The sequence below is a fragment of the Salarias fasciatus genome, chromosome 16 (assembly GCF_902148845.1).
Source record: "Salarias fasciatus chromosome 16, fSalaFa1.1, whole genome shotgun sequence".
Classification (NCBI taxonomy): Eukaryota; Metazoa; Chordata; class Actinopteri; order Blenniiformes; family Blenniidae; genus Salarias; species Salarias fasciatus.
In genome coordinates, this window is record NC_043760.1 from 5,341,866 (window position 1) to 5,354,351 (window position 12,486).

Sequence of the window (12,486 nt, forward strand, 5' to 3'; positions counted from 1 at the left end):
TCAATGAGATAACCCGTATGAAGATACCAAAAAACAGACAAAATAAAAATCCATCTACAACAACTTAAAACATTCTTCATGTACTATAATGTGGTGTTGTTGGTATGGAGATATTTCAGATCAGGGTGTCTGTCAGGCCTGAACACTTATTTACTGATTTACTGGTAGAGCACGAAGCATCCAGAACCCTCGGGTCCTGGTGAAGAGGTCTGCTCTGATCCAGTCCTCCGAGGTCCACAGGAGGAAGTTCTCTGTGTGTCCTCACTGTGAGAAGAAAACAGTCTGAAGCAGATTTCAGTTCCTGGGCTCCTCATCTGTGGAACAAACGTCCTGCTGACAAATTAGGCCTTAAAACATTTGAGTTTCATTAAACAATAGATTTCCCTTTTTGTTTTGATGTATTGCTTCTCATCTTTGTAAAGAACTGTGAATGTCCTGTTTCCTCATCCCTCACGAGTTTCTCCCATTCTTTGTCTTTCTGTTGCATCTTCTAATTTGGTTCTGCATGTTTTCCACTGGCTCTGTAGGAGCGTTTTCCTTGATATACAGTGCAATCTAGTGGACATATTCATCATATGAATAACAAAAAATGTGACATAATTCTGAAAATACAGTACATGGTGCAAGAAAGAAAACCTCAGTGAACGTGACAAATGTTCATTTTCAACACAGAAAAAAAAAAAAAACCAAAAAACACCAACAAACCAAAACCAAACACTGGTGGGTCAGTCGACGTAAAAATAGACCAAAATAACATAAAAGACACTGGAAGAAAAATCAAATAAGAGGAAGAGAAACTTAGATAAAACGAGGCTGTTTCAAAGAAACAACATTCATGGTTTTAAATAGTTGTTGAGGAAGAGAAACAGGTAACTTTATCAGGCAACACACGTCATATTTTAACACCATGACTGAGAGAGAGGGTTGAGTTTATTTCTTCTATGAATCAATGTGACAACAGAGATGAATGAATCTCATCAGAGGTTCTCTGTGACTCCAACTTCTTCAGTGCTGCAATGCTGCCATCTAGTGTTGACACTGTGTGTTTACATCACAGTGGGGTCTGAAGTGTGTTTCTTTAAACGTGACATGAATGATGTTCATTTTATGTCTTTATTATTTTCTTGGCGTTATCATATAGTTTAACAACTCTCCGATTATTCACACTGATCTGTATGTTTAAAGATAATCTTCATCTTCCTCACCTCGGGCCGTGGCCGCCTGGCATTTTCCTCGAATTAAAGTCACACGATCAGTCAAATAACAAAAAAAAAAAAAAAAAAAAAAAAAAAGACTTCCTCTTCCTGAAAATACTAATATTACTAAAATATTAAGATCATCACATTCTCTGGTGGACTCATTGAACACTGAAGAGATTTAATAAATGTCTTCATCAAGCCTCCACTGAGGAGCCGCAGTGACGTTACCGATGTCTCCATCTGATAAAAAAATGCTTTCTGCTGCTGTAGGAGTTCATTCAGTCGCAGTGAATTTTTCATCCAAGCTGTGGAAATATTGTCTCGTCTGTTTAACAGGTGGAAAAGACTGATTTGACCTTTGTGTTTTAACAACTGACCCTGTATTTTATAACCGACTCATTGCTTTAGATGTACCTTATTTCTGTGCTTCCCCTAATGTGGCAGTGTGCGGTTTGTATCACTCCAAATAAAAATGGATACAAATAAAAAACAAAACCAACAAATCGCAACAAGTGAAAACAGACAAAAATAATATAAAAGACACTTGAAGCAAAATCAAAAATATGAGGAAAAGAAACTTTGATAAAATGAGGCTGGTTTAGACTCAGCTATTTAAAACCATGAATGATGTGTCTCAGTTAGTTTGAGGAAGAGAAACAGATAATTTTATCAGGTAACAACCAATAGCATCATATTTTAAAACCACGACTGAAAAATAGGGTTGAGATTGTTTCCTCTATGAACTATTTATGACAACATTCTAGAGTTCAATTTTAACTGTTACCTAGTAAAGAGATTATTACTTTACCAACTGAGTTTCAAAAACATCCATTTTTTAAAAATTATTTAAAGCGATACGTCAACATTTTGGCGAATTGGCCCATTTAGCGCAATTCCTTAGTCATTTCGAACAGCATACTTACTTTTGTGTGAGGGCGAGCTGTTGTTTATCCAGAGGTGAGTCGGGGAAGATTTTCAGGACAGACACAATGGAAGTGAACGGTATTTTTGTTCCCCCTCGTCAAACTCATCAAATACAAAATCCAAGAACCCCCAAACACTTTGGTGGACACGTTATAATCCGCACATTCACTACGCTGTGAAGTATTAATGCAAAATTACCAGATTGAGTTGTTTATGTGAAGATTGCTAAGACGGAACTACTTACTAAACATGGCATCTGGGCGTAGTGATTTCAAAAGAAAAAGTAGTTCCCAGTATTTGCTTCAGTGTTGTAACGCTACAATATTTGTTGGTGTTCCACAGCGTAGTGAATGTGCGGATTAAAACGTGTCCACCAGAGTGTTTGGGGGTTCTTGGATTTTGTATTTGATGAGTTTGACGAGGGGGAACAAAAATACCATCCACTTCCATTGTGTCCGTCCCGAAAACCTTCCCCGACTCACCTCTGGATAAACAACAGCTCGCCCTCACAAAAAAAGTAAGTATGCTGTTTGAAATGACTAAGGAATTGCGCTGAATGGGCCAATTTGCCAAAATCTTGAAGTATCGCTTTAAGTTAATATTTCGTTTTCCACCACATTTATGCAAATAAATATAATACACAACATTTATTTGTCCATCTATACAGTGAGGAGCACAAGTATTTACACCCCCTGCGATTTTGCAAGTTCTCCCACTTAGAAAATATGGAGAGGTCTGAATTGTTTATCATAGACTCACTTGCACTTTTAAAGACAAAATCTTAAAAAAAATCCAGAAATCACATTGTATGATTTTTTAAATGGTTTATCTGCATGTTACTGGGGTGAATAAGTATTTGCACCCATGAGAATCAGCAATAATTATGACTCTCAAAGAGCTGTCAGTCTGGGGCGTCACTGATGAGAAAAGTGAGGAATCAGCCCAGAACTCCACGGCAGGAGCTGGTCAATGACCTGAAGAGAGCTGGAACCACAGTTTCAAAGGCTACTGTCGCTAGAACACTACAGTCTCGTAGCATTGCACAGAAGGCTCCCCTGCTGAAGTCAGCACATGGCAGGCCCGTCTAAAACTTGCCAGGGACCATCTGAATGATCCAGAGGGGTCATGGGAGGAAGTCATGTGGTCAGATGAGACCAAAATGGAACTTTTGGTGTAAACTCCACTCGTCCTGTGTGGAGGAAAAAGAAGGAAGAGTACAATCCCAAGAACACCATCCCTACTGTGAAGTATGGGGGTGGAAACATCATGCTTTGGGGTTGCTTTTCAGCAAAGAGGACAGGACGACTGTACTGACTGAAGCAGAGGATGGATGGAGCCATGTATCTCTGGTTTTTGAGCAACAACCTCCTTCCCTCAGTCAGAGCATTAAAATGAGTTGTGGCTGGATCTTCTAACGTGAAGCACACAGCCAGGATGACCAAGGAGTGGCTGCGTGAGAACCACATCAAGGTTCTGGAGTGGCCTAGCCAGTCAGACCTAAATCCAATAGAAAATGTTTGGAGGGAGCTGAAACTTCGTGTTGGTCACGCATCTATGATGAACATTTCAGACCTCTCCTTATTTTCTAAGTGGGAGAACTTGCAAAATCCTCACTGTATTTCTGACTGTTCTTTGCTTCTAAACTGCTATTGTAAATGTAGCCTCCTTCAAGGTTAGAGGCATTTACAGATAGATTCACTTCTAGTTCTTTCACATAGGCATAAATTATGTGTTTACAATTCTTACACTTCATCATAATTCCTCAATAATGTTTGTACTGTTCTTACCTCGAGCTGTCAGACCACATGGATTTGCCAATGGAGGATTAAGGGCTGATTAACTTAGGTTTTTTTGCCGATTCAATTCACTGGAATACTGAATACCCAGTTACATGACCCAGACGGCAAATAACCTCTGTTCCAGGAGAAACCAGACACCAAACAAACTTTCAAACTGTTTATTTTCCTTTGCACTGCTAGTATGCCATGGACCCTCTCCTGTCCATAATGTATTCACAGAAGAGACACAAGAACTTAAAAAGCCCTAAAATTACTTCGTCACCATCAACAACTGTAAGAGACAAATAATGTTGTGATAAGTAAAGCAAAATGGTACAAAATATAGGGTGACTCAGTTTTCTTGGTCTTCTCGCAGGAAAATAGCACATTTAAGAGAGAGGACTTCAATGACACGTTATTAATGTGCCCAGAATAGAATAATTCCTCTACAAATGCTGTTTGTAAACAGCAGTGAAAGCCTTCTGATGTCAAGATAACCCCATAGACATGTCTAAATAATACACAGAGTGCTTTTAGAGGCTAATAAATTTAAGCTGGTTACCACTAGCCACCGTTAGCCTGACCACGATAACAACACTACAAACTACCGAAAGTCCAAAACTTGATTCGTTCAAATATAACTGAAAATGTATACAGTGCAACATATTGTTCTAGTAAAAAAAGGCTGTTTTTGGTTCTTCGTATAGCGAAAAGCTGTCACTTGACTTCTGCTCACCTGATCAGTACGTGCTTCCGGCATTTCCTTATTTTTTTTAATGCTTCAAATCAACTTCCGGTCCTGACTGTATGCAAAGAAGCGTCCCGAGAGGGGAGGTCTGCAGCTGGACAGTATGAATTTACCTTATAAACAAAATAAAACTGACACGCACACGCACACACATAAACATATGGCACTACCACGTCTTTACCTGTACTCCCAGAGCGGCGGTCTCTTCCTGCTGCTTCCGGTTTCTGGCTCCGATGTGGCGCCAAACGGCGCGGCAATGCTAACCGCTGGCTCGTCGCTACATTCGCCATGGTCACCCGCCATCACTCCGATCCTTCACCATCACAATCACGACACTCTTTACAGCAGATCCACCGCCAGGCAGACTGTTCCAGTGTCCGCTTCTTGTACGTTTTGTCCCAGCGCGTCGCCATTTTCCCGTTTAGCCTCCGACTGTCTTCTTCACAGAGCCGATCTGCCGCTGTTGGCTGGAGGAAAATAGAACTATTGCCCCCTACTGGAGCAGAAATATATTGCACACAGCAGGTCTGATATTCACACGCAAGATGAATCAGGCTTTGATCACCCCCCCCAAAAAAAAAAAAAAAAAAAAAATAATAATAATAATAAATAAAAAAGGAAAAGACGTCCTCAGACGTGTTTGGCAGTCAAAGAGCTTTTTAATCTCCTCAGAGTTTCTCAGTTACACAAACTTCTTCCTTCTTCACAGTGCTGCAATGCTGCCCTCTAGTGTTGACACTGTGTGCTTAAATCATAGTGAAGTCTGAAGTGCTTTTTTCCCAAAATGTGACATGAATGATGCTAATTTGATGTCTTTATTTATTCTTTTCTTCATATAGAAGAATATCATTTCGTAACTCTCTGCTCATTCTCACTGGCATGTCTGTTTAAAGATAATCTTCATCTTCCTCACCTCAGGCTGTGACCACCTGTCCTTCGTTTCACGCCAGACAGTCCACCGTGTACCCGATCGCCACAGAAAGCAGAGAGATTCAAGGTTCAGTCATTCCACTGAAGGCGTCAGTCGATCTGCAGACATGTTCCACGGAGCAGACTGGTCTAAATACGCCTCATTTCAAGACCAGCATGCATCCCGATGGGAAACTGACAGGAACAAGCACACTCCTACTACAATCAGTCACGCACGACCTAAATTTTAAGAGTTCTTAGAACTGTTTATGTGCCTGGAAGTTGACACATTGAGGTTAAGCTTGTAGCTCCAGTGTGTGTTTACGCTGTGTGATCTGCAACGGGCCGATAAAACTTCTTAAAACCCTGAAGTGAAACGCTTCACAAACAAGGGTCAGTTCTCAGGGTACATGGACAGATGCCCCGGCTGTCGTGGATCAGAGATATTACAGGTAACTTTTATTTATATTTTTGTAAAGAAATGAAGGCTGAAAATATGCTTTTTTTTAAGCTTGATGTAAATATGAGGAATTTATTTCTTCCACTTCAATAATTTAGAGATCAGAGTTCATCTTCAGGACCGAATCACTTTCTCAGCTTTGTCTTCACATTAATTTTAATGGATTTTCTTTCTTTTCTTTTTTTTTCATTATTAATGCTCGTCCCTCAGTTGACTCTGTAACGCAGCAGCTGTGTAAACTGGATCCATATTCCAGCTGGCGTCCATGACTCTGGGTCGTCCATGACTCTTATTATTAGGCTTTTTTTTTGTGGCGCTAATGAAAAAATACCAAAGCCTCGTTGGTGCTGCGCAGTGTGTGTCGGTACGGTACGGTACGGTTTCACCGAGTCGCTGCAAATTAATGAATCTGTTTGAAAAAAGGATAAACCCAGCTTCTTACGAAGTCCGAACGCACGATAAACAATCACATTTTAGCTAAGAACACATCAATATTGAAGAAGGCCTGACCCGGCAGCCGGATGAGCCTCAGGAATACAATTTAAATCAGTTTTTCTTCCAGATTAAGACAAGAACAAGAAAAGGGAGTGAAATGACTTGAGGGAACCGTTTGAAATCTAATTCATCTGCTCTGTGGCCAAAATTAAGTCTTCAGCTTTCACATATTAGCATTTCATTAATATTCACTGGAAAACCATCTTTAAATATTCATGCGTTCTGTGGCTCTGATTAGACTTTAATGACCGGGCTTTGTGTAAAGCAAATGAGCGAGCTGGGTTTGTTTTGTCTGATAACAGTCAGGCGGTCCTGATAGCGAGGCCTGAACAGCGTCAGAGGGAACGAAGCTTCCTGCAGCCGGAGCGGCTGAAAGGACAAATGCAGCGTCACACAGCAGGGGGTCAGCCCAAACAGGAAGCTTTCAATGCTGCGAGTCTGGAAACAGGTGAAGAGCGATTTTCTCCGAAGCACTTCCAGTCTGGACTGTCAGTGTTTCTCCACCTGGAGTGAGTCGATCACATGTTACTCCACATCGCTCACTAGTGGTCAGATATAGAAATGTTTCTGTTTGTAATGCAGTTGTTGAAACATGCCAAGCTTTTCTAAAGCTAAAATCAGCATTTCACGCCCTTCAGTTTCCTGCCCTGCCTCTATTCTTTTTTTGGAGAAAACTCCATAGATTTGTGGAGATTTCAGAAAGTGGTTTCAAGGTTTACAAAATGGTTGAAAAATAACTTGCATGCATGATAACCACAGACCCTTCCAGATCAATAACTCTATTCTAGACTCTCCCATCGATGCAGATGTGATGCTGCCATGTTGGGCAGAAGCGTTTTATCTCCATATTTCAACTTATATTTTTTTCCATGAACTCAAGCACTGCTGCAACAATGTCACACAAAACGTTTGGAAACAGCAGATCTACAATTTCAATACCCCAATCTGCTACTTTCACCAATAATTACAGTAATAAAGGAATGATTTCTGACATACAAGGCAACAGCAAAGACTCTGTGCTCTACTAGGATGATGCATTACACACAGATAAAGTGGTGACATTGAAATTAATGTTCATTTCTCCCAAAAAGAACTAAGATAATAAAAATTCCTGAAATACAGAGCAGCAGGTTGCAAGTTAGGCATACTATGGCATCGTATGAAACAAACATGACGAATGAAAATGAATACATCAACCTGTGAATACTGTAAACACTGTCTTGGGTCTTTAAAGCAAATTAAAAGAATACAAATATGAAACATTTAACATAAATTAGAGGAAGTCCCTTATCCATAGAGGAGTCGAATAACAAGTACGAACAGAACATCACAGGAAGGAATCTGTCTCTGTGCTAATAATAGTCAGCAGCTTGCTGTTGGTAAAATTAACCTACTGACCTGGATTCAGGTTGAGGAAAGCTCTGTGAACCACAGAGAACTGAGACCCACGTCTCCTGGCAGAGTTCAGGAGTGCATGTGTGCATGACTGAGAAAGTTTCCCTGAAGTTCAGATTCGACAGATTTTAAGTGAATTCCAGTCGTCACATGACGGATTATCGTCACAGCCGAGCTTGTCAGGAGGTTCTGCTTCTGCAGCAGGCGTTAACGTTCCTCCGTGTGGTTCTCCTGGTGGAACCTGGGAGGGTTGGGTGAACTGAAGAGGCCGATGAGCCCTGACTGAAGGTGAAGTGAATCTCTGAGCTTTAAGAAAGAAACAAATTCAGAGAAAGTGAAGCCAGGCGAGGAGATTTCACACCTGCAGCATGTTTCCCTTCACACACACCCTCCTCTGTTATCTGCTTCCCCTCACACTCAAATCCTATTGCCTCTCACAGCGAGCCGCAGTCACAGATGTTGACTGAAGGTCACACACACACACACACACACACACCCGCCAAACATACATCACACACGCATCAGACATGCATCACGCAGAAATGACACACATCAAACACACATCACACACACGGCGTGTGTGAGGGAAGGGTGGAGGAGTCACTGCTGTGTGTTAATGGTCCTGAGGAGGGATAAACCCGTTCTGCTCATGTAAGCAGTGTTTGGGCCCAAACGGAGAGGAAGCCTTGCTGAGTGGTTTCAGTCAGAGGCCCTCACACCCCCACAGCCCCCTCACACCCCCTCGACCCCCCCAGTGGACGCTAATGACACCTGCTGTTTGAAGTGATGGAGCCACCTCTGCTCCCAACATCTGTCGAACCAGCACTTTCCGCCAGACTGAGCTCGTTAGGCAGAGCGGTGACAAGAAGAGATGGCGCCCCTTATTTTTAATCACATGATGAGGGAAGCCTTCATAAACGCACTTCTGCCGTCGTATTGTCCTTCTTGTCGTGCTCGCTCTCGCTGCTCATGACCTTCACTGTTAATTTCTTGAGTTTCAGGTAAGTTTCCTGTCAATTTAGACGGAAAACTGGAAAACTGCTGGTTTGGAGTCTGATTGATTCCGTTTCAGCGAGAACAAACAACACAAAACTGTCTGTGTGTTAGAAAAAGCACCCTCAACTGTGACCGTAGTGCTCATGAGCAGTGCGATTCATTCCCAGTCAGATGTCAGGCCGGCGCAGACTTCACGCAGCGGGTCCTTCTTCTTTCTGGAAACTCTTAGAGAACGGAGGACTGTGTTTACTCTAATACACACAAAAGTAATCCATGAAAATAAATGTGAATTGAACCAGCTGCTGCCCCAAAACGTTTTCAACACGCTGCATCACAGGACGAGGTTCGTCCAACTGACATGAATTATTGTCAATAAGCGATCGATGCTGAGCACCTGTCAGCCGCCAGGGTTCACGTCTGGAGAGCAGATCTGAAGAACGCTGCGGGACTGTTAGCATCAGGGACAAGATGAACCGAACACACACTTCCCTGCTCCTCTCTCAGAGTTTCGCCTGAGATAAAGGAAGCGTGGCGGTGGGCAGCTGAGTGCTCCTCCTCGCTCAATCTCTCACGAGAACGGAGGAACAGAAGAAGGATAAACACTCGTGTCTCTGCGCCATTTGTGTGGAGACGTCTCGCTTTGTTCCACCCTCCTCAGAGATCCGTCTACCCAAGGACGCGTCTTCGAGTGACGGCCCTACACCTGAAGAGTTTCAGTTCTTTTCAAAAATAAGACGATGAAAGGAAAAACATAAGTAATAATGAGAGTTCTTTCATCGCGTCTGAAACTGTACTTTTGGTTTGACTGATATATATTTATATAGAATTGCAAAAAATGATCATAGAATATTGGAGAAGGGGTAGGAATAAACCCATCCTACCTCTTTTCACACATGCTCAATTAGATGTGTGTGTACATAGATATGTGTACAATCACAGATTAGTTCTGGATATTCAAGTTTGTATTAATTAATAGAAAAAATACTGCAGATGAGATATAAAAAAGCCATTAAGCTGGCCAGCATTGTTGGTTTTAATCTGGATTTCCTTCATGGAATCAGCGGCGAACGTCGAACACGGACTGCAGCAGAATCAAACAAACTGCAGACGGCAGCATTACTGGGAAGTGGGCCTGGGGAACAATCAGTCCTGGATAATTGACATTAACTCAGGTTTTCTCACTGATAACTGCGTCTTCAGGATTAGTGGGTTCCATACGTTTGGCCTTGAAAAGTGATTAATGAAGTGATTCACATTAAAACCAGAGAATACCAGGCAGCAGCGCTGCTCAGACTTTCATCGATTTATCAACTTCTGACGGAAAATGTGCAACTCACGCAAGTTTTCTGATCGCAGTGTTCACAGGGATCATTTTCACCTTGTTTGTTCGGATTAATGTCGTTAAGAGCCTCACGTCGAACACATAAACACAGGTTCAAAACTTTATTAGGACGAGGAAACAATCTTCTTTTAAACCAAGTTAAATTACGGGCACGTTGTTAGACACCTTGTTTCCTCTTCGCTTGGATTCACTGATTTCACCTCCCCGAGCAAAGTCAAACTCTCACCCTGCTAATGAAAGGCGTGTTTTTCTTTACAAGCTTCACTGGATTAACAATGCCCATTATTCATCCGTTAATGTTGACCATCGTAGGCCCTTCTACTGGGAGGAGGTTTATTTTTTTAGAACGGTTCTGTCTGTTGCGACTGTTTTTATCAAACAGGAACTTGCTCTGGCTTCGCGACGCGTTAAGGTGTTCTATAAATACTTGTCGGTTAATTGCAGGCCTGCCAGAGGAAACAAAGATCACCAGCATCCCAAATCTCTGCAAGGGTGTTTGAATAGTTAATTTTCCTAAAATGCTCTTTTAAGACCCTGACGTCCTGATCCTGACCCGGCCTGATCAGGGTTTTTGTTGTTAGTAGTTAATTCATGTTCCATTCTAATCATTAAAATCGTGCTTTTCCATGACTGAACTGAGAACATTGCTGTGATGAGGAGGTTTTTGTTCTCGACCTCCTGGAAGCCGTCAGTGTGAACGAAGCGTCACGTTTCGTCCTTCACACCGAGCCTCAAAGGCTTTATTTTCCATCAGAATCGCTTCATTTAATAAACTGTGAAACATCAAACTGGCTTTACTCCTGTCTTTGTTGTTGGATAATTAAGGTCAAGGAAAAAAACTGCAGGAGAAACTTTCCAACAACAAACATCACAGTCCCAAAACTTCACCACCAAAACAGATGTTATTTTCTATTTTTCACAGAATATCTATAACTGTAGGAGTTATCCATTAGTCTTTGAATATTTTCTGAATATTTATTAATTTGTTTTTGTTTGAATTATTGCATATAGTGTTTCTGTTGCTTTATTATTTGTTTTTGGGGTTTTTTTTTTTGCATGTTTGGTTTGGGTTAAATGACGCATTAGTTTCTGTTGGTCTTGTTTTTGTAGATTTAAGTATTACCACCGCACCACTTTTATTTAGGGAGGTTGGAGACGTAAGACCAGCATGCACCTGGGTGGACCGATGGTTTTTTGAACAGAGCAAGAGAGGCAGCAGGAAATGAAGACTCCTATTTGTTTGCTTGGTCAAACAACTCACTGGAATTTTTGTGGACAATGATTCTTTTGCCTGCGTAAACCACCACCCATGGTGCATCAGTGGCGATTTGTCTTCAACAAATCAAAACTAAACTTAAGCCTCAAATAGTTAAGTAGTTACGACAGTAACTGTAATCAATGAAGTCATTTTGGAAGAGAAAAGGTCTAAAAATGTCAATAATTCTTTAAGAATTTGATATCTTTTGCTGTAATTCCTTGTTTTGTTGGGTTTTTTTTTTTTTGGGGCTATTTTACCAGTTTTAGCTCCTCTGGCTTCTTTGTCCAGATGTTCTCAGCTGTTTTTGTCATTTTCGATATGCAGCTATTCTTGTATTTACCTTTTTTTTTGACGATTTGAATTAATTTAATATTCCAGACATTTAATAACAGAAACAGAAAAAAAAATTGATATACATAAAGAAGAAATCCTGGCTGAGAGCTGTGATGAGCAGTCAATCCAGCCGGTGGCGCTGTAGCTAGAAGCCTGAAGCCATGCCAGCCAATCAGAATCCTGGAAATCTGTAAACACACGTCGCACACATCTAAAGCTTATGACGCTGAAACTCAGGCGTCAATTTTCAAAATTTTCACTTTAACTCTAGTTTTCAGGTAAAGCTTTGTTTACATGTAAACCAAAGGCCTAAATACATCAAAACATTATTTTCCACTGGTTTTCATTGTTGTGTAAATAGGGCGTTAGAGTTTCTGGACTTCCCTGTCGCTTAATGGTTTCTGTCTCCAAACCAAACTCCCAGGTAGACGAGACATTCAATACGTCGGGACTGACTGATGTCCCGTTTCTTTATTCATGATTTGTCTGTTCATGGTTTCGCTGACAGATACATGTGGTTTGAAACTCAACATCACTCCCCTGAAATGAAAGGCAGCGGGCCCGTCACATGTGAGGCCAACCAGCGGACTGCTCTTTGATTGCCTTGTCACATTTGTCACATTAAATAGAAAATAATAGTCCCTTCGGA